Source organism: Poecilia mexicana, unplaced genomic scaffold, assembly GCF_051168715.1.
Source record: "Poecilia mexicana isolate PSO_F unplaced genomic scaffold, ASM5116871v1 scaffold_2, whole genome shotgun sequence".
In the NCBI taxonomy this organism is placed as follows: domain Eukaryota; kingdom Metazoa; phylum Chordata; class Actinopteri; order Cyprinodontiformes; family Poeciliidae; genus Poecilia; species Poecilia mexicana.
Genome location: NW_028263371.1, coordinates 28932870 through 28954449, shown reverse-complemented (window position 1 = coordinate 28954449; position 21580 = coordinate 28932870). Strand labels below are relative to the sequence as shown.

At 42.2% G+C, this 21580-nt stretch overlaps 1 protein-coding gene across 4 annotated transcripts in view; it reads right to left on the bottom strand.

The window, feature by feature from the left end:
* Nucleotides 1–21344, bottom strand: part of raph1b (Ras association (RalGDS/AF-6) and pleckstrin homology domains 1b) — a 38362-nt gene extending 17018 nt beyond the window's left edge. For all 4 annotated transcript variants that reach the window (XM_014969798.2, XM_014969804.2, XM_014969812.2 and 1 more), the window contains exons 1-2: nt 20343–21344; nt 8717–8796 (exon numbers count right to left, since the gene is read on the bottom strand). The gene's annotated coding sequence lies outside the window, so the exon portion shown is untranslated. The remainder of the gene's footprint in view (nt 1–8716; nt 8797–20342) is intronic.
* Nucleotides 21345–21580: the final 236 nt, after the last annotated feature.

The following is a 21580-nucleotide window of genomic DNA, read 5'->3' as shown; positions in this document are numbered from 1 at the left end:
AGATGCAGGGCTGGGAGGAAGCTGCTGTGTGTCCGAGAGTGTGTATGCGCTGGAGCATTATCACCACTGAATGCCAGCCTTGGCCTTTTCCCTCCTGATACAGAGCTACGCTATTCTGTCTCGTCTGAGCATGACCGACACTGATCTGGACAGGTCAGGGGTCTAAACTGAATGAGCAGAGGTCAAAGGACTTCCCAGAGGAGTCTCTTTTCCTAGGTCTTTTTGTGAACGACTGCTGCCGCAGCTGATGAATCAACAAAAAAAGGAATAAAGAGAAGAAAGCATAGTGTGTTTTTTGTCAGAATAAGATGCACCAATCTTCCGGCCCATACCGATTATCGGTTTTCTTTGAGGTCTGGCCTGCAGAATCTGATTTTGACAGTTTCTAAAAGTTAGGAAATCGAAATATTTTGAACAACACATTAAGTTAATTTTTTACTATTTGAATTTTATCAGCCAGTCACTGCATGGCCACAGCTGATCAAGGGGAAACCGACCAAACTTAGACCAACTAACTTGTAAATCTCTAATCGGAAACAGAAAGGTCGTCTTCTTACAATGAAAAACTCTTCTCATGAGACTAGAGAAAGTATAGCATTTAGCCCTGATAACAGCAAAGAGGTAGGAGGAGGAAAAGCGAAGGAAAAGAACAGATATCTATCTTTAGCCGTTCAGTTCAAAGAGTGTCAAGAAGATTAGAAGAGCGCCGAGTAAAGCCTGTGTAACAAAAGGAACAGATAGTGTATGTAAATTTTGAATCGTGCTGCTGAAAAAATGCTTAAAAGTGTTGGATTTTTGGTCAAGTGTATTTTTGTCACCAGAGAAAGTAGGTTAATAAGTGACGAACTCCCTGACTTCTAGTCACATGACTTGGAATGACTTATCCTGCCTGCGGGATAATTTCACACCAAACTTGACACACATGAGGCGCCAAACCACTGACATCATGTCAGATCAAAGGGTTTGGTTGATTGTTTCTTTGTCATAACAATGCTTCTTGGTAATAAATCTCTCGCCATTAGAAAGTCTTTCAATTAAATTGCAATACATCTGTATAGATTATACATTTGTATGCGTTGTACCAGAAGAAAAAACTCCCTTTGTGTCAATCAAGCTTGTTCGGTACAATTGATTGAACTGCATAACAGCAAACAACTTTTCTTACTTTTGTGCCAAGTTTATAGTGCATTTAAAAAAACAAAACAAAAAAACAAGAGATCTACACCAGGAGGCCCCAGATCTCCCTGCTTCTCTCCATTAGTTGGAGAAAAATGCATGAAATTACATCACAGGTCAGGCTGGGTCTTCTTGGCTGAATCCTCGCTAAGTTCAGTTTGTGTAATGCCGACAGAGTATCCCTGACCATTTGGTTCCCATTAAAACGTCGTTTGAGATTGACTAACAAGTTTTATGATTCAGCTTTCAGTTCCAGACAAGTAGTAGTCTTAGGTCTGGGGAGTTTACAAGAACGGTAAGTTGCTGACGTCTCAGTTAGCAACGGGCATGGGTCACTGGAGGTTTTCGTAAGCAAAGAACAATCATTATGAGGAGTCATTAAAAAAAAAAACACATGGTTACATGTTCAAAAAAACGTTTTGAACATGTAACCATGTAACTCTGCTTTCTGTTCGCTGAACTGGGAAAGAGAAGTATCTGTCCTATCTGGCCTGATTCATGACCAGTGTTTCCAGTTAACATTCAAATACCAAAAGCTCAATAAACGTGGGTTATAAATAAATCCTTTCATATTTCAAACAGACAGGAAATACGAGGGCTGAGACGTGGAAAACTGACATAACTAAATAAACAGTTTGGTAGCCAGATACTTCCGCTTGAGCTGATTTTTCCATCAAGTATTTCTAAACAGGCTATTTCTAGATTAAATGTTGTCTTCATGAACTGAAAACTGAATCAATCTTGTTCTAATATCCATTTCCCCCCCTTCATATTACCCTCGCAATGCCACCTCCCAACTGAAAAGCCTTAACAAATTATATAATACTAGCAAAGTGAGCCAAAATTAAAGGGAAGCACTATGGAAAATAAGAGAGTAGGGAACAAGAGGTCATTAACAGAAACTCACTGAACTGTAAGAAAACATGAATAGCTGCTGCGGTGCTTGGCTGTAAACACAGATTGGGAATTCTTCAGAGTTTAGTGGGATACAAACATTTAAAGCTCTTAAAGTCGCTGGCAGCAGATGCAGGAGTTTCACCACTGCTAGGAGTGGCTTTAAATCTGCCAGGTCTGAGGACTACAGCTAATAGGCCATTTAAGATGTTCCCCAGTACAAAGTCAGAGGAGAATCATTTGGGGACAAAGTGGTGCAATTAACCCTCCTGGTGGGAAAACATATGGGCAAAGCAATGCTAACGGCTAACATTAGCTTCTGATGCTCCTAAACACATTTGAAGACAATTAGGCTACTATTTTTAAGATGTTGTGGAGCATTTTTTTTTTCATTTTGCATGCAAAAAAAATAATTACCATTAAAACTTGAGAGTTTCTTAATCTAGTTTATAAAATTTTTTGTTAACCTAGCAGCTAGCTTAAGAGGCCCCTCTTTGGTTGCTGGTCATGTTGCCCTTTTGTATTAATGCAATCCTGCTGTTTTCAGACTCAACTTTTAGATATTTTTGTTGCCCGTGCTACTGTTCATCCCTTAAAACGTCAACTATTTAAGGCATGCCACTAAACAGTTTTAAGAAGACAGGAGATTTGAGCATGTTTATGATGAATATCACTCACAGTTTAATCAATTAAACTAATAAGCAAATATACATACATGCTATTTATTTACAATATGGTCCAATTTGAAGGTTTTCATCCTCGACGGGATAAATTTCATCCTCCTGCTCATGTCATCCAGTATGAAATGTGCTTCCAGAAAGATTATGACTCATGACTTACACATATATGCGTCTAGTTGTCAAAATAGCCTGCATGGGATAAACTGAAGTCATAAAACAGACACTGAAATCCCAAGACATAAGACATCACAAATGACATTCTGCATCACAATGAGCCTGCTTAAAAGCCTGCAAAGTCCATCTTGTGATATCGCGTGTGACGAGCCTGTCAGATCGAGGCCTTCGTCAAAGAACAAAGCCTCCCGGTCTTGAATGCTTGGTCTCATTGCAACCGAGATATAAAACAGATTCGATCTCTCTGCAAAATGTGAGAACGTCTAATTACTTCCAGGCTTATGTTTGCAACACAGATGATGGTCACTCGCTCATATCCGCAGCTATTTATCCTTTCCTTTTTTGTTGCTGACTAAATCCAAACCACAACAACACAGAAAATGTATAAGGCAGTACAAACCTACCCACTCACTGTGCAACTGAAAAAACTCCAGCTTCTAACTAACTGTGACTGACTTAAACCTTTGACCTGTAGTGAATGTGATATGCCACTCTAAAGGTAACATAATAATGTTTGAGTTGGATAAATATTGGGCTGATTCTAGTTAGAAAAACAAAGATGAAGCCTACATCTGAAAACTTTCTGCTGACAACTTTCTGTACATGACAATTTTGGGTAATCCCCGGGTAACTGTGGCTCATCCTGCAATCAGAAAGATGTGGGTTTGATTCCAGCTTCCTCCCGCCACATGTTGATATGCCTGTAGGCAAGGCACCAAACATCAATGTTTTTGCATCTGTGAGTGCAACTGGGCTAATGCGGCTCTACTGTGACGCACTTTAAGTGGTTACAACAACAACATGACTATAAACTCAGTTCATTGTTAGCCGGTTTGTCTGCGTTTCATTAGACGGAGGTGAGAAATGGCGACTTCCGGTTACAAGTGGCCAAAATTTTCATGAACGACAGTCTTTTGGTAACTTCACAGTCATGGTCACGCTACTCTGAAGGAAACCCAGACGGAGTTTACAGTAAGCAATGCTAAGCGAGCTAAATTTAAATTGCTAATACAGGAAAGTTAAAAATGTCAGTATTTGTGTACAATTCAATCTAAATATAAGATGTGAGAAGAAACCTGTCTTTAGAAGCAATAAATGAATTAATTAATGTCGCAATAAGCAATAAATGAATTAATCGCATGACAAATTAAAAACCAGAAGCTGGATGAATAAACAGTCTTCAGTCTGGTGCACTGGTCTTAACTACTCTTGTTTTTTAAAGTGCAATTTTATTTCCATAGACTTTGTAATTAATTTAGTTTATTGTATGTTTCTTTAATTTGTTTTGGATATTTAAAATGTCTTCCAGTTCCAGTGTGAAAAGTTCATTAGAATTTTAAGTCTATTAATCTTTGAGAATTTGTGCTTGCCATTGCCATTGTATTACTTGAAAATAGTTTCAAAGCAACAATTTTATATTTATTGCAGTAACTTCTGGGACAATTTATTGTCCAGCAAATTGTGTTGTTCTCACAGGCCTTTTTTGAAGGACATATGCTGTCCTTTTTGTATAGTTGTCTTTTATTTAAAGAAATTTGGAGGATCGTAATCATTTTCAGTAATGCAAAATAAAATTAAAAATTAAAAAAACTGTAATCAGCCACAAAATATCTGATCAGTTGCTTCTTTAGGAGTCACTGACGTCTGTTTTGGCATCATTTCTGATATGTGGAAAATACTGTAAATATCTTAGAAGCAATAACACTCCCGTCTTCCGCTGAATATTAATGTCGCTGTGTTTTCATATCAGGACTGTGGTAGTAAAAAATAGCGACATCGATCACATATAAAGGAGGGACTGTTGGGAGGACAGATGAGCTGGTTAAGAGCAACAGAGGAAGAAAGGGGTTGATGGATGGACACAATAACAGGGGAAGAGCTACCATTAGACTGTGAATAGAGTCGGGGGCTGATCGCCAAAGCAGCGGCTCTGGCGACATCAGTCACGCACGAGCAACAGCCACCAATCAGACGCACACATACGGAGTCAGGATCAGTCGAGCGTGGCATGACACAGCGATCCCGGACGATTTATACAGCCAATTAAGAAGGAGGGGTGCATAAAGAGCTGAGGGGGGCCGGAGAGAGGAGAGACAGACAGATGGAGAGCAGGAGCTGCACAGACCCAACCTAGAGAGGAGGGGGATAGTGGAAGTGCACGGTCACACTGGTGGGTGGGAAGTGTGAGGACGCAGCGAGCTCACCAGTATCACGGCGAGGCGAAATTCAGCAGCAATTGTCATGGCAACACACGCACAGATCTCTGCCACACGAGCCTCATCACTCGCTACGCTGCGCTAGTTCCTCTAACCACAAACAGAACAATCATGTGCTGGGTTCTGTTGTCTGTCTGCATGGAAACATCGGCAATAAAATCAACAAGAAACGCAAAAGGTGATCTGTGCTCGGTGAGAGCTCTCAGAACGTCAACTCTGTTCGCTCATGAACAAACATTACAGAGGATGCTTCAGCTTCCCTGTAGGGCACAGGCCGAAATCAATATTCCTGTTGAGAGATCAGGTTCCGTCCAGACGCATACACCCCATACACACACACACACACACAGACACACACACACACACACACACACACACATGCAGAGGGGCTCAGGTGGTCTGCTGTAATATGTTCACACACTAACGCCAACTTTTAAACATGATGCAGCACTGAGGCTGGGAACACAGGGATTATTCAGCGTTTGGTCAGGGGAGGGTTTAAATAAACCAGAATGCACCTGCAGTGTGAATGAATCAGCACCAACGCTGCTTCAACTCAATGGTTTCTGCAAACAGATATTAAAAAGTGACACACCTGACAATGTTAATACGCTGGAAAGCTTTTAGAGAACGTGACAGTTATTTATCGACACTTCATATTTCTGTCAGCATTTCCCCGCGAAGGCAGTCAGTTTGATTAAGCGGACAGAAATTTATTGATTAAACAATTACATTAATCACAGCGAGCGAGCATGGTTACTTTTGCTGCCATTTTGAGCTTCTTAGAAGGATTAACAACATTTGAGCTGCATTATGTAGTTGGTGCCATTATGTTTTCAGTTCAGGGCTGCAACTAACAATTATTTTAGTAATCGATTGTTTTATCACGTATTCTGATGATTATTTGGATAAAATTGAAAAATTCTGCAGATATTTCATTTAACCACTTAGGTTTTTTTTTTTTTTTTTTTTACACACAATATTAGAAATACAATAAAAGATGCAAATAATGAATACATTTTTAAAGTAAGAAATCTGCAACAGTGCATCACAATGAAGTTGGTGTAAAGACAAACAAATGTCAGTGTCTAGGAGGAATATCTCTGTCTCTCTCTGTCCATATCCCTCCTGCAGCTGCTGTTTGGTTTTATCCGTCTCATCGGGCAGATCCAGAGAATTTGCCGGACTCGTTTCCAGCCATACCTCCTCCAGCATTCCTCGATGTGCCAGGAACGCACAATCGCATACCAAAAGGCCTTCATGGCTCCATCTCAGAACCAGCAGGAGAGATCGGCTCAAGGGTGGCGTTTTAAAAGCGCCTGAAGAAAACAGCTGCCGTGATAACTGTGATGAGCTGTGCGTGATGTGCACGGCCGTGCCGACGGGCGTGCCGAGCGGTACGGACAGCTGAGCGGAGGTGTTGGTGGGAGTCTGTGAGTGACACTGAAGCAGTGTGAATCGCCAGCGAGCAGCCACAAGCTCGGCCTGGTGGATTATTTGTGTTTGTTTTGTTTCGCTTCTCCCATCAAAAGGTCTTGTGCTCCGTGAGTCGTCGGCTCATCACAGTCACACAATGTTAAGTCAGCAGTCTAAACACAGATTCATCTGTCTGAACGACGAAGAAAAGCAGCAGCTTTATCTTTTTTTCTCTGGCTGAATGAAGCACACAGTATCGCTGCATACTGCTGGTCAGCTGGTTGAAAGAAGGCTTCTATGTTTTACTGTCACTTTGTTTTTAAGTAGGAATATTTGGGGCAATTCTGTATCAAAAATATATATAAAAAAAATGCAGTTTGATAAAGGAGATTTTTTTTTTAACTACTGCACATGACACATTCAGGTACAGCTGGGATACTAAAAAGCAACTTTTATACACGTTTTATTCTCAAATATGGGTATAATCTTATTCAAAAATGTCTAAACCTAAAACTGACTGTTATCAAGTGGTTATAATGTTGTATAATCTACTCATCCAGGCGTTGACAATGCCTTCGAATTCTACTTTAAGAAAATCAAACCCAATTGCCAGTCCGTTCTATACTTTCCCAATTTTTTTTTAAATTAGTATACTTTTGATTGAAGTACAAAAAATATCATGTTTTATTTATTTCCCTTATGGCGTATTGGATCATGACTTAATACATACCAAACTGTGATTGCTGTGTATCTTTACAACCATAGTAAAAAAAAAGTGCAGCGCATATTTATTGGTTTTTCCGTGGAACAGATTTATTGGTGAAAACTGGGAATGACGTCCTGTCATGCTGTGAGAATCTCCGTCTCTTTAGTAAAGAAATAAGTTCAGTTTGACAACCAAAAACATAGACAGCAACGAGGAAACTTCTAAATGCTACAAAGCGCAACATCTTTCTGCGAACCACAGCTGCGACTCGACCTCACATGCTTCCACTTAAGTCGAGAATTAGCTCCTTCGGTGAGGAAGACTCTCCCCTTCCCTCTCATTTAGCTTTGATTTACACAACCTTCTGGAGGCTTTCTGGGGCGTAACCTGTATGCTCCTCAAACTCTGAATTCACAACAACAAGCAAACAACACAGATCTCGATTGTCAACGGGGAATGCCACTTAGTTAAAAATGTAACTCAGTCAGATGACTGATGGTGCTGGTTTGAGAGCGTAGAGCCCCAGACACGCATGTCGGAGAGACTGCAATATAGCCAGGACATTAGGCCACCAGAAATAGAGCTTCACAGGAAGCTGTCTGCAGGATTCCTACACATTCATCTGGTAGATACTCCACAATTTATGTTTATTTAAAATATTAGACACCAAAGTTCACTTATAAATTATGGCAGATATTTCTAGAGCGGGCAGGAACGTTGAAAAAAAACAAACTAAAAATGAATGGAAAGAAGGAAGAAAATACAACAAGAAAGGAGGATAGCAGGAAAGGATTACAAGAAAAGTAATGAATAAAGGAAAGAAACTCAAGTAAGCAAGGAAGGACTCAAGACAGCAATAGAGTAAAAGAAAGAAAAAAGTAAAGGAAAGACAAGAAAAAGAAAAAAGGGAGGAAGAAGGACAAAATATGATGGTGAGGACATCAGGAAGGAAAGAAGGAGGCAAAAGAGATGAAAGTAAGAAAGTATGACATAGGGGAGGAAAGAGGAATGAAAAGGAGTCAAGACCCATGAAAGGAAGACGATGGAAGGAAGGACAAAAGGAAAGTAGGAAGGAGCAAAAAGGGCACAAGGAAGGAAAGAAAGATGGGACACAAAAAGGGTGGAACAATGGAAGGAGGACACAAGACAAACAAAACACAAGGAAGAAACGAAGGAAAGAAACAAGGACATGAATGAAGGGCACAACATTGCCCAAATGTTGTGCCATTCCCACACTTTCCAAGGTGTGGAAATATTTTTTCCTCACTCCTATTTTCTCCATCCATACTCACTCAGAGCTGGAAAATACTTGGATCCCATTCCATACTTAAAAAAAAAAAAACACTGTATAGGAACGCTGTGCTTGATGCTTTCCAGAAACCTGCCCTTTCTTTCACCACAAGGAAAAACAGCAATGCCAGCATTTATTAACTATAATTTACAGGAACTCTTACCTCTGAAGTGGCTTTTCCTTTCTTCCTACTGAGGGTAAAGGTCAGACCACCACTCCACTCTGCGGCTGGGCTTTTATCCCCTGGAAAAAAAACAACAAAAAAACAAAACGGAAACCATGATCAGACATGAGCAAGTTTCTGACTGAGCCTGACGTCAACTCGCTGAAGTCGGCATCTTTGGTCAAACGCTACAGACGGACTTTTGTGTTTCTATTTGCGCTGCAGAGGAGCAGAGACGCTCGACAGCTGGAACGGATCGCAGCGAGTTCTCCGTCACAAGAATGCCGAGGATTAACTGGGAAGGGTGCTTGAGCGAGAGACTTAACTGTGCTCAGACGAAATGACTCGTATAGTCGGAGAAACGCTGCCTGTGAAGTTCTTAAAGCAGTCAGCCAGTGTTCCTGCTAATACTTCTAACTCAAAACAGTTCAACTGATAGGGAGGAAAACTACCCTGATAAATGCGCACAGCTGGATGAAAACGGTACCATGCCTTACCCAGTAATTTCTAACATGAGTCAAAGCAGAAGCCTTGCTCAAACTGTTAGGTGTGTGTCAATGTGACTCATGAGTCTGCAAGTTTTAGCACTTCAGTGGGTCATTAACTCGCTACAGTGCTGAGTCATACATTAGGAGGTTGTTGTTGATAAAAAAAATCCTACATGTTCAGGGTAAGTAAGCGTTTTAAACAAGCATTTCTACACACTACGGCAGTTCTGAGGTCATTCTGAGCAGAAACAAGCCCACAGCATCACAGATTCTCAACCATACTTAAAAGTGGGGAAGAGGACAAGAGGAACCCCCAAGTATGATAGATCCTCTATTGTATGTAACAATGGGAATGACGTGCATTTGCGCTCCTTTTCGTGCCAAATCTATTTACAAAGTACTGCTAAACAACTCAGTCTTACTCATACTGGACCAACATGCTCAATCATAATGTAGCTGTGACTGTGATTTAGTTGTGGAGTATCAGAGGTAAGGCAGCTGATGTTGTGGCTAACTACAGAGAAGCTGTTCCCGCTGGCCTCAGCTGTTTCTTTTGCCGTCCTGCACGCCAACTGTTGTTCGGACGCAGCATGTGGCCCTTACAGGCAAAAGAAAACCGAGCGTGTGCTTTCACAGCAAACAGACTCCCTGCAACAACGCAGAGAGAGTGCTGTAAAGAGATAGTATGACAACTTGAGTCATCCTTCCACACGTGCCATAAAAAAAAACAAAAAAAAAACATAATTGCCCCGGTAGATTATAGGTCAGGCCGCTCTTGTAATTTGCAGACGGCCGACGCGCGATATCGCTCAGTCAACACAAGGCTATTGAACAGGTGTGGCAGTGACACACGGGTCTGCGCAGCTGCAGGGAACAACAGTGGCCTCAGTCACAACAGCGAAGGGGCCGCTTCGCAGCTGCTCCGCTGCTGAAAACAAAGGCGGCTCTGCGGCACACGCGCAGACAAACAAGACCGGCTTGCCGTCGAGACGCAGGAGTGCTAAAAAAGCAGCTCGAGCTTGCTTGTGTATTCAGAAGGTGAAGTGTCCATATAAATTAAAGTGAAGGCAACCCACTCCAAAAAAATACACACCTCCCCCTGTGTCATCAGTTGACGTCACACACAGGGTTCAGTGTGGTGGACACAGGTGTGTCCTTGTCTCCCCGGGCTAAAAGTTCGCCTTTGGGTTGCTCATTTCCTGTCTGGAGCAGGAAGTGGGAAGAAGGGAAGGGCTCTGAGAGAGCAGGGGCGGTTATGATGTCACTGCAGGAAATAAAGGCAGGATTGTGTAGGGGGGGAAAGTACAGCAAACAGATGATGGCAGAGAAAGAGCGCTACAGTGGTTTACAAGCATGTCCAAGATGGTGACGTTCACACAGCAGCACACAAATCAAACATGATCCTCAATTCTCCAAAGTTCTGTTTTAAGGGGGAAGTTTTTAGTAAAATCACCTTTTTTATGGCTTTATATCATGTTATAATGTCATTCCCTCCTCAAAAACATACATGGAGGCTCACCTTGATTTTTTAGATGCATGTTTGAGAAATCCTTTAATCCCTCTTGGTAACCATTCAGCTGTGCAAACGCCTGGGTGAACCTAGCTCCGCCTTCAATGTGCAGCTCCACCTCAGAGCAGCAGCTTCCAAACTTCTGAGCTCCCCTGCAACACCCCCACTCAGCTCCTTCAGACTAGCCAGCAGCAATTAGCAAACACCTGTTGGAACTGTGCATCTACTGAGCTCATAGGAACTACTTCTCAGTGCATCGCTGGTAAAAAAAAATGTTGTTAAAGCTTTAATAGAGGAGCGCTGCTGAGATGACTTCCTGAAGGCGGAGTGTCAGAAAGAGCAGGAGCATCAACTTTACCAAGTCAAATTTCTTTGAAGTCATAACTGGCATATGACTTAAAAGGTAACAGCTACTTAATCGTGCTATAAAATGATACTAGGCACATCAAAAACACATAATACTGCCCCTTTAAAATGTTTTAACCAGACACTGTAGTCCAGTTGGACCACAGTCTGTTTTCTGAAATAGATGAAGCTCAGCGGTGACCCTCAGCCTTCCTGTAAAAGGTGCAGAAGGCGACCATCAGCCAGCCGTTTGATGATGTGCCACATAGTCGACCGGCGATCTGAAGGCATTAGTATTGATCAGTGGATTGCTTTTGTTTCAGGTCAAGTGCAGTCGACCTCTTCATTGGGTCAATACAAAAAAATAAATAAATAAAAAAAGATTTTAAAAAATCACTGCTAAGGTCGTCGCTCCACTGTGGCCTGGAAGGTGCTGGGCTCGAATACCAACTTTGGGTCTTGGAGTTTGCATGTCAACCCAGAACCTTTCTACTTTCATGTCTTACCAACTATTTACTCAACCACCGCATCTCAGTTTACCGTTAGTAGTCCCATATTTCTGAGTAATTATGAAGATAAATCATCTTAATAAAACTCTTGGGTCACTTTATTGCTACAGGGATGAGATGACTTAATTCTTCGATCCAGAAACTTTCCTCAGAGATTTTGGCCCATAGATTTGTCACCTGAACATCCGTGAGGTTCTGTTGAATTGAAATCTGGTGACTGTGCAGGTCATTAGAGTACAGGGAGCTCATTGTCTTGGTAAGAAAATCAGTTTTAAAGGGACTTGAGCTTTGTGACAGACTATTATCCCTCTGGAAGTGGCCATCAGTGGGGGTAAGTGGTTCAAAGTGTGCAAAGAAAAATCCTCCCCTACAGATTAGACCACGAAAATCTAGACATTACCATCTAGATGTCACAGCTAAAACTGAGTGAGAGTCCAACTGGAGGTGGAAAAGCTCTCAAGTCATATCGGACCACAAGCTGGCACCGAAACGCACCAACCTGCACCGAGCCGCTCAGTGAAAATGAGGCATTAGATCATCACTTGCTTCACGTTGACTAGAACTATTGAGGCACTTAAATATCGCGTCACATCCCTACTAAACCATCATGTTGCTCCCATCTGACTGGCTAATTTGTTGTGTAAACAGGCAGCTAACTCATAAACTGGCTGGTTAAAGTACAGTTTAATTAAATATGCTTTAGGTTCCACTGTCTTAATGAGATTTTATATTATTTTCTGAAGTCTTTAAACTTCACCATATTTTCAGTAATTGTTCTGATCCTCATTTGTGCCACTCGACTCTTCGACTATGCCCTCTGATCAACTCCCAGCAGAAAATAATTACAGGAGCTTTATTTGTTGAAGTAGCACATCCACATTTAACTGTCATTAAATGATGATTGTTGTGAATCCTACCGTGGAAAACTTATGTAGCACCTCTAGAAACTTTGTTTATTTTTCAGATTTTTTTCACCGCCGTTTGCTATTTTTTAAGTAAAGATGCAAAATATAACAATTTAAACAATATTTTTTAACAAAAAGGATCCACATAATTATGTTACATGTAGAGCTTAACCAGAGAAAATTAAAAAAGTGAGATTCTTTGTCGAGATCAGAGCTCAAATCCATTAGTGAAGAAGTTATTGAGACAAGCTCTACTATTATTTACCTTCAGCTGTTTCCCCTCATACAATATGCAGTCTGGTTCTGATTACAGTGAGCCCATCTCCACTCCTCAGTGGGATTCTCCATGCTCTTAGTGAGCACTCGCCCCCTGGAAAAACCACACATGGTGGGAATTATGGAATAATGCTGTGTCAGGAATGTTCCCACGATGGCCAGTGGGATCTAATGGAGGTCCCACTGGTTGGTTGGCAGCCGGTTGGGTTTAGCAATAACACGCATGCAACGTTGCACAGTGAAATACTTCTTGTATTAGCCCACGTTTTGGACCTGCTGCTTTCGCGCTGGATCAGAACCGCTCCTTTGTGGAGATTTATTTGCGCCTGGGTTTTGCTTGACGACAAGGGAATATTGTGTACTCTATAACCTCACTGCCGGCACGGCTCTGGAGCAGAGCTGAAATTATTAAAGACACGCATCTCTACTCATTTACACTGTCTTGCAAAACTGTTCACACCCTTCCAACTTTTCCACATTCAGTCAACGTAAAAGTGAAAAAGTTCAAGGTTCATGGCTGAGGTTTCAACAACTCAAATTTAAGACCTAATTAAGACTATTATGAATAATATTTGACATCTGCATCACATACAAAGAAAACTGAGTATTGTATTTAATAGTAGTGCACAGTTTTTTTTGGATAGGTTGGCAACAGAAGTGAGGTATACGTAAAGACGAATGTTGTCCAGCAGACAGGGGACAAATTTACACTTACCTATGATAGACACAAAAAGCGAGATAGCTAGCTAGCAAGGGTATGCTAGCAGCTAGTTAGCATTAGCCTAAACTGCCTTGAGTCTCAGATCCTGACAGAAAAGTCCCACAAGAAAAATAAACTACACAGAATATGAGATTAAATGGTCCCACCACCACATATTTAAGGCTAATTTACATCTTTTCTAATATATTTAAGAAATTTTAAGGCCTTAAATTTTAGATGCATGACCCTGGTGACTGCTTTTACAAATCCCAGCTATCACCAGCAGCTATCATGGGGGTCAAGACACAACAGCGACCTTTCCCTTGAGCTCCAAAAGCAGATAAATGGGCAAACTTTACTCACCAAGAGGAGTTGGCTGTGAGGCACGTGGACCAAAATAATCAGAAATCACTGGAGAGTGAGGATCAGCCAAGCAAGAAGAGATTACAAACGGTACTCAGCCACCAACTTAACCCAGAAACTCGGTCAATACAACCTTGCAGTCACTTTCAGAGCTGCTGGGGTATTAGTCAGACAGATTTGGATAGAAACAGTCGCACATACACACATCGCTTTATGAGATTAAGCTTGTAAGTTTGAGTTACTGTCAAGGGATTCTGCTGCAAAAACTGTGCCAATCCACTTCTGCTACTGCAAGCACGGCACGGCAGCCTTTATTGGCCGGATTCTTTCTGCATTGTAGGTTACTGCAGTGAAACTCTAGATTCCTTCGCTGTCCTCAATAAACCCTGATGTAAAAAAAAAATAAATAAATACAAAAACAGAGCAGCCTGCCAGCGTTAGCTCTTACAGTAAATCCAGAGCACTACATAGAGGAGTGTGAGAAAGAGAGGCTTCCAGATTTTGGCAGCCGATGCGAGGAAAAAGACGGATGACCTCACCGCTTCCAAGTTGTTGTCTTTCGGATGAAGCCTCTTCCACCCAAAGTGTTTCACATTTTCCTAACAGGTGCGCCTCTGCTTCCTCCAGCCTTTCTGACGGGGGTCACTGCTAACATCGAGTTCCCACCAATGAGCAGGGCAATCAGCCAGCTTCCCCCACACTTCCTTGAGGTTTCACTGCCAGCTTAAGTGCCGCCTGCCGAGGACATGAGCGGGGTAACTTTCCCGCATGTGGTTAGAAGATGCAAGGAGTGCATATTTAAAGAGCGCTCAGCCCTAGTTTTTCGGATCAGAGCTGGTTTGCAGCTTGAACTAAGCACAGAAACACTTGAAACAGTCGGAGGATTTCAATAATGTATGGCTGCACCCGAGTAAGCGTGTCAAGCTGCAGAACAGCTTCTGTGGCTGCAGTTAAAGAAGAGGACAACTTGAAGAATCTGTTACAGTTTTATAATTTATGGATGGGTCTAATTGGGGGTTATGTTTAAAACAAATCGAACTTTTTAGATGCGCTTTGGTTTAACTGAGCAGTTAAGTTTAGCCACAAAACAGTCACTAAAAGTGTTGGATAATGATTTTTGCTGTAAATAGATCATTTGTATCCGTTCAGCAGGGGAGTTTTAAATAAGGTGGTTTTCCTCAGTTATTCTATAACAAAGAAATGTCTTGAATATGTTTGGAGGGCACTGTACCTAAAATCCAACACAATGAACTGCTCTGAGAATAGTAATACCACCAGATTAAACTGCATCTGATAGCCTCATAATGCTGCCACTATTACATTTTCCCCAAATAACAAATAACGCTGAATCCTCGGTGGATTTCACTGGAATTCAACCCCGAGGTCAGCGGTTCACGCAGCAACCGTTCGCGCCGCTCTCCAAGCGGAGGTCGCTCACCTCAGAGTTTCAGGCCGAGAGGCGGGCATTTCGCAGTGGCGTGGGAGGAGACAGCAGTTTGATTTGTTTACAGCTGTGTGTGGTTCCTCCATCACCCCCAAAAACAAAAACAGAAGCAGCTTGCGCAAGTCGACAAGGTGGAGCGACGAAAAGCTGTTGTGGTTTGGTGAGAAGAACGTGAACTCTGCTCGGGTTCGGCTTCTGTTCATCTCAATAGGAAGGGTAATCGCCATTTCATTTAATTCACTATAAGATGTAAAGCAATCTAGTGAGTAGGGTATAAATCCTGCTTCTCCAGCTGCAGCTCATGAATCACCTGGTCTATAAGCATCGGCCAGACAGCACAAACGCTTCTCCTCTGAGTTAGCACTTTGCGCGCTCTCAGTAGCGCTCCAGCTTGCCTTAAGCATTCCGTGTCATCTCCGATCCAAGGAGCCATTATCCCGAATCTGACTCCACAGACAACCCATGCCATACATCATCCCACCTCGCTACTGTTGTGGTGGAGCATAATCCAGAGCCGTGAAGAAAGAAACCAAAAGCCATAAATCACATCTTCTGCGTTCTCCGCGCCGATATTGGATACAGCCGCTGAAATTCCAGACGATAACTCCCACAGGGAGTGGGTTTGTGTTTTATTAATCTTGGATGTAGAGATCAGATTTGGGGCGATTGCTCAACTTCATTTGTCGGTGGGTGCACAAAGCCAACCCCCTGAGGCGTTTACTGTCTCAGGTGTCCATCATGCTGACTGCAGGTGGGAAATTTAACAACATACAAGGTGAGGTGCAACCAGAAACTTCAAAATATAGTTTATCACAATTAAAACATCAGAATCCAAGCATATCATGTGTCAGAATGGACTAGTCAAAGTCCAGACCTAAATCCAATTAGGAATTAGTAGAAAGATTTGAAAACATTCAATCCGACAAACACTGAGCTATTTATAAAAGAAAAAAATAGAATATTTCCTATTTTTACTAGTGGGAAAATGTTGAAACTGTGAATCATTCTGCTTCTTTTTCAAACGTATGCACTAGTTTGTGTTGATTTGTCACACATATGAAGTCTAGTTTTTCATGTTCTCTCAGGTGGATACATTTAGCCAACCGACAATCAGCCGGGAATGAAACGGGCCATCTGCACTACAGTACAGGATAAAGGAAAAGGGTGAGGAGGGGGACGGAGAGTGTCACCCACCACAGAGCAGAGAGAATCGGCCACCTGCCTCTAGCTGGAGAAACTGTCGTTTTTAGCTGCCTGAGCTGCTTAGACAAACTGCAGGAAAAAGATCGATCATGAAGAAAACAGAAGACGGCAAAAAAAAAAGAAAAAAAAAAGAAAAAAGAAAAACATCTTCAGGAGAAAATATTCGCTCAAGCTTGCAGATTACTGCTGGAAACACAGAGCAGGGCGAGATGATGGCCTCGTTCTGCCTGCTCTAATCAGCGGAGAACTGGCTGAAGTGTTCATCAATTCCCCGCCTCAGCGCAGGCAGGTCATCTGACACACCTCGCTTCCTGATGATGCATTAGGATCCTAAACCGTGCTGCTTTTTTTTTTTTTAAGGCATAGCGCCTTATTGTAAGTAAATGCCTTGGAAAAGGACAGACAACAGCGCAAACAAAAGCATAAAAGGGGTGTGACTGTACCTCAAAGTGTTTATTTCCATCAACAGAAGCGGGAATGAGCGGAGTGTGTGTATATGAATATGAAAAGGCCAACAGGAAGAGCAACCTGCTATCTGCAGCAACAGACGCTTTGCAGACTACGGGCAGCCCTGGTTAGACATTTGTCTTTGTTTGCAGACATTAGGGGCAGCTACCACCAAAGGTCAGTGAAATGTTGGCAGAGCGAGGCCCTGCAGAGGCTGGAGCCACGTGCCCTGGGAGAAGCTGAGGACACACGCCCACTTTTCCAGCCTGTTTTTACCCAAATCTCACTTGAGCAGATCTGTTTTGCTAGGTCTGCGGTTGTGGCATCCCAATTTCATCTCCAAAGCTTCATCCTTTCTCTCCTTGGTCTTTATGTTCTCTAATTTTGTCTATCAAAACGCCAAGATCTTCGCAGAACATCTGGATTTAAATGAAGATTAAATCACACAAAGTTACTTGACCGCTACTGAAGGCAGATTGAATTTTAGTTATTGGTGTCGGATTAAATGTGGATGAAGGCAAACGCACAGCACACTTTTCAGGTTTGTAAAACCTTATTTCTCCCTCTGCTTCACAATTGTGCACCATCTCTCAAATAAAACCCCAATGAAACGCATCAATGTTTTTGGTTGAAAACATGTGAAAAAGCTCAAGGGGTCTGCATAGTTTCACAAGGCCCAGTATCAGGTTCTGGTCCCCTCCTACACCCCCTACCGCAGCTCCCAGTTGAGCTGCGTTTGAAATGCCATCCCCCTTATAGCTGCACCTCTGGCTGTAACACAAGCCGGGTAAACTTACACCGACCACCATCGGCACCTCCAGCCTCATCTTTTGTGAGGGGTGGTCTAGAGGGACTGACACACACACACACACACACACACACACACACACACACACACACACACACACACACACACACACACACACACACACACACACACACACACACACACACACACACACACACACAAAAACATGAGCAGCTTTTTGGATCACCCATCCTGTGTTTCAGAATCATTCTTGAAGCTTAAAATTTACATAAGAGGGGTCGTTCTTATCTTATCAACGACATTCCAGGGAATCCAAGAATGCTAAAAACAAGGAAAAAATAAATTTTTTGTAGCCTCAGGAAGGAAATCAGACTGAAAGTGAAACTTACAAATGCCTTCAAGCAGCTTTTATCTTGTTATACCACCCTAACTGGACTTTTATTGCAATATACTTGCATGCATTTCCTCATCTGCGATAACCCAGTTGAGGCGAAACTCACAGGCCTGAATAAGACAAGAAAAGTTGGCTCCAACAACAAAAAAAAAACACAGCAAACATCCAACAGACCCTTCCATTTACAAAACCAATCGTAATTAAAGTCTTCGGGAGCACTTCAGGACTGGGATGGAGCGCAGGAAACAGACGCTGCTAACAGCGCCCGAAGGAATACATCAGCGAGTTTTCCAGATGCGTTTTGGGGCATCTTTTACGTCACAACTCTGACAAGACAAAGAGGGAAATGTGATCCCGACGTGCTGCTACTTTCCTCTCGTTGCTACTTGAAGAGGGAGCATGCAGAGGGCTAGTGGTTATTTTCAGCCCATTAACTGCACTGTAAACGAATGGATGGTCTACATTGTTGCAGCACTGTCTCCATGCCCAGAATAATGTGCTTCTAGTCTACTGCTTTCTTGATGCAAATCAAGCGTGCTATAGGCCACAGACGGCCTATTATAATGCCACTGTGGGGAATAAAGGCAGGGCAAAGTGGCTCTTTAGTGGCTTTTTCTTGTGTTGTTCAGCTATAAATTAAAAGTCATAGATTGTGGGAAAAAAAAATGTCAGTAGAGAAGGGAATAAACTAGTCAGGCCAGCTTGAGTCACACACAGAAATGCATGTGTTTAACAAGCCAAATAAGAGGCAAAACAGATGTAAATGAAGTGAGGTGGCTACCAAAAGAAAGAAAGCGCTGAATGCTGGGTAATATAGAAGGAGAACTGGATGGGTTTTAAAATCAATCCGCCGCTGTTGCATCACTGAGCCACCGACCGAGGTAGCCACAGCTCCGTGTCACTTTGTTTACGGAAAGCTTGTCCAAGGTTCAACACCTTAATGTTGCTTTTTCAAATGCTTCTAATAAAAATATCCAAGGCCGGCGTCCAGTAATCTGCTCTGTTTGAGTGCAGGGTTAACACCTTGAACGTGTATTAAGGACGCCAACTGATGCACCATGGCATTCCTGTAGCTGTCAGTTTTGCAATGAATCTGAAGGTACTACAAACAATGACTACAGGTGTCACCATGTTGAAATTTCGACTTTTTAACGTCAAAGCCACGACTTCAGAGGTAGCTGAAATGCCGCATAAATCCCACATTGAAGTGTTTTGTGAAACAAACTTTTCCTCTGCCTTATGGCGCCCCTTAGGCCATGGCACCCTGAGTGGGAAGTCATATCACCCATGACAACTCACTAAGGTCAACCCAGGGTCACCATCTTCTTCTTGTTCAAAACACTTCAAAGACTTCAGTGGAAAACAGTGGAAGACAATTTTCAAGTCATAAATAATCATTTTATGGACACTCCAGGCTCCAATGACAGCTGAGCACATAATAAAGAGACCCACTGGTCAAACTGGCTGAATGTTATCCAATCTGCTGCGGCCAGCGCCTGCTGCGGCCAGCGTCACCCAACAAAGAGGATTAAACCGGTGGTGATGAGCTGCAGAGGAGGGATGGTTCATCACCGGCTGAACATAACCATAACACCCACAACCCGGTTATTTCACAGCATTTCTATCATTTCGCTGCCTCAAATTCAGCAGCGAAAGCCCAAACATTGGCTCGACATTCTCCTCGGCCATTACCAGAGGCTGAGCCAGCCTCCTCCCGGTGACAGGGTGGAGACTACATCTTTTTTGTTTAGCTGGATGATGCAGGCAGAGGGAGAAACTAAAATTCACCCTGGATATACTCCCGGGCAGCGTCAAAGCCGGGCTTTGCCAACAAAAACTGACAAAACGCTCCCAAACAATGAGCTCATGTTGAATTGTCCCTCCCAGGAGAGCGGCGGCTCTTTTCCCAGTCGACCCAAACGCTGCACAGCCCTTCTCCCTGAGAAAGGGATCGTTCAATGGCCGCGGATGAGGCACACGGACTCCCCTCATTCAAACATCCTAACGCAGAAAACAGCCAACAAACAGACACATACACACAGGCTGGTATGTTATGTTATGTATGTTATGTTTTTTGTTTGTGTCTTTAAAGTCGGAAAGCTACTTCTTGTTTTCTTTTCCCCGAGGTCACAGTTTGGGATGGGCTAACAATGTGGATATACAACATTAAAGCGACATTTATGACATTTTATCTATATAAATAGCTTTAATAAAACAGAATAAAAGCGATTAAAGTCCCCAACGTGCCAGAATTGAGAATTAAATCCACTTACTGTGAAATGGGATTCACAAAGAGGCTTCCCGTTTTTCCCTCAGTGCTGTCCAAGACAATAAATAAATATCCTTGTCCTCAACGGGAGAAAATATCGGGACAAACTCCTGTTACGATGTGGATAATTAACGATTTAAAAATATGAGTCTATTTTAAACTGTCCTCATGTTTCCACGCGCTCCCTCGCCTGCAATCCACAAATCTGTTCCCATTCCCATTCTTCTCTCCCGCAGCTGCTGGGGAGACACGCTGCGCGTCTCCGTCGTTTCCTGTCCAGCCCAGGAACGGACATGGACGCTGCCTTCAGGGGCCGTCGGAAATTACTATAGAGATGCATCGTCTTGCAAAAAGTTAACGCACAACTAAATATTTTATCACATCTGGTCACGTTAAACCTACAAACCTTAAAGTATTTTTTGGGGGCATGAATCTTTTTTTCTTTTTGTTGCCGAAAAAAATAAAAATAAATAAAAATCAGAAAATATTTTTGTGTTAATTCAGGGACCCAACATTTCGATCCCTGGTTCTCAAACTGCGGTACATGTACCACTGGCAGTACTTGGGTTGCTTTTAGTGGTACTACGGTGAAATTTCTGTATTAGTTATTTGAGTACTACATACAAATTAACTACTAAAAGATTAGTTAAACAGCCCTGTCAAAATCTAGACCTAAATCCAAGAATCAGAGATGAGAAACAAAAATTAATGTTCATAGACTCTCCGTCTAATCTGGAGCTAAGTTGCAAAAAAATAAATAAAAATAAAAAAATAGCTGCAAAAAAGGAAAGAGAGGTAAATCTTGTATAATTTTCCATACACTACATAAACTCTCAATGAAATACACAAAATTTCATGTTGTGTGAAGACGCAGGAATCATTTCATGTACAGGGTGCTATCCTCAGGTCTGAGGTGGGTGTTGCAGATCAAAATATTATTATCATCCATATGGATCTCTGTCCTTTCCTGATTTGAATGCTACAAACAAAATAGATATTTTCTTCCTAATTAAGGTTTCTAACACCTATTAATGTAAGTAAACTGACACAAATGGAAACGTGGACAGTAACTTTTCACTTTTAAGTTAAGACAGGGTATTAAAAGGAGGTAAACCTTGTTGGGTACCAATAATGAAGCTTACAGGATGAGCGAGAACCACCAGCAGAATGATTATAAAGTGAGTTGTTGCCATCTAGTGGATCTACGTGGATGATTCTCCTCACTTTTTTTTTTTTTACCGA